This window comes from Sturnira hondurensis, unplaced genomic scaffold (genome assembly GCF_014824575.4).
Source record: "Sturnira hondurensis isolate 20B ecotype Veracruz unplaced genomic scaffold, ASM1482457v3 Scaffold0004998, whole genome shotgun sequence".
Taxonomy (NCBI): domain Eukaryota; kingdom Metazoa; phylum Chordata; class Mammalia; order Chiroptera; family Phyllostomidae; genus Sturnira; species Sturnira hondurensis.
The window spans coordinates 8,822,952-8,824,440 of NW_028077629.1; the positions used below are offsets into that span (position 1 = coordinate 8,822,952).

Genomic DNA, 1,489 nt, shown 5'->3' on the forward strand with positions numbered 1-1,489 from the left:
TCGAAGTGCAATGAGAAGCTTGAGTGAATTAATCAGGAGACTGACAATTGAATGTTCACGTTTAAAATATGATCCTTCTGGCTCCTATGAAGAGTTGAGGAATGGAGCAGCAGGAGAGAGGGCTGTGATTGAGGTGGAGTTTGTTGTGGTGTGTGCAGGCCAGCAAGAATACTTCAGCACAGTGCTATATCTGAAGGCGTCCAGAATATGCCACTGTAACATCAAAATTATGTTAAGCAGAAGGCACTTGAAAATATAAGGCTTTTTAAATGAACTTATAAGCAAAGCCTCTCCCAAAAACCAATTGTCATAAATCCTCTCACCAGGAGTTTTGGGAGGTTCACAACTAGGGAAGATTGTCACAAAACCATCATATCCCCCATGTAGTTCCCCGAGGTCCTGTTTATTTTCCCTAAAAGTCATTTGTTTACCTATGAGTGCCCTTCTCTCCCATCCCTTTTCCTATTAAAATGGTGCACAAGCCCCTATTTCTAATCTCCTTGAATTCCATTTTTGTGTATTTTCCTGTCTTTTCTCTTGCTAATCTACATGGGTTTTCTTTTTTCCTCTTTCTTTCTTTCTTTCTTTCTTTCTTTCTTTTTATTTTGTTCAGTTTAACTCACAGAACCTCAATTAGTTAATACAGAAGAAAAATGTCTATTATTCGATGGCCAGAAAAATGATATAATAAGAATATCACAGAGCTGACCCCTAGGCCTCTGGAGAAGTATTTGGTTTCCAGGCGGAGAACTACTTTCAATTTAAAAATCAGCTCCAACAGGAGGAAGAGGAAGTAATTGCAAAAGTGAAGTTCTTCAAATAACTGGAAGGGCAGGAGCAGCAGGAAGGGATGGGACCCAGTGCCCAGCAGAGGTGTTCCCCTGATGATACAAGAGCAGGGAGCTTCACACACAGGAACAGGAAAGGAGTCGGGAAGTCTGGGTTCATGTGCAGAGTCTGACTTGGTAGTCAGACAGTGAGGACAGTCCTTGGGATTGCTTCTGTTTTGCCAGTTGAGACAGGTTCATCAGCTGAGAGTAGGGTAGGAAAGGGAGCATAGACAGTTTGAAGAGCCAGGCCAACACGACTCGCTTCATGAATTTGTGTGTCATCCTTGCACAGGGGCAATGCTAATCTTCTCCGTATTGTTCCAATTTTAGTACATGTGCTGCCAAAGCAGGCAAGAGAGAGGACAACATGGACCCTTTCAGACAGTGGGAAGAGAAGCATCATAGGAAATTTCTGATGAGGGATTCCAAAGTTGGAAAATTTCGGAGTAAGTAATAGCTAATAAGCTTAGTGATCAATGCAGGTGAAAGCTGCTGTTCCAGGAACTGAACGTTTGACCCACCCTGACTCCAGGAACAGAAGTAGTTCCACCCCTGTTCCTCAGGAGAACCGCAAGCAGTCAAGGTGGTATCTGAGCCGTTGTACTCAGAGTGAGACAACCACCACCCCGGGGTGAGAATGCTGCAGGGTCGTTGGTTTT

At 43.6% G+C, this 1,489-nt stretch overlaps 1 non-coding gene across 1 annotated transcript; it reads right to left on the bottom strand.

Annotated features, from left to right (window-relative positions):
• Positions 1 to 1,077: 1,077 nt before the first annotated feature.
• LOC118987101 (U6 spliceosomal RNA) lies at positions 1,078 to 1,180 on the bottom strand. The gene has a single exon (XR_005066510.1). It is a non-coding gene; the product is annotated as a U6 spliceosomal RNA (small nuclear RNA).
• Positions 1,181 to 1,489: the final 309 nt, after the last annotated feature.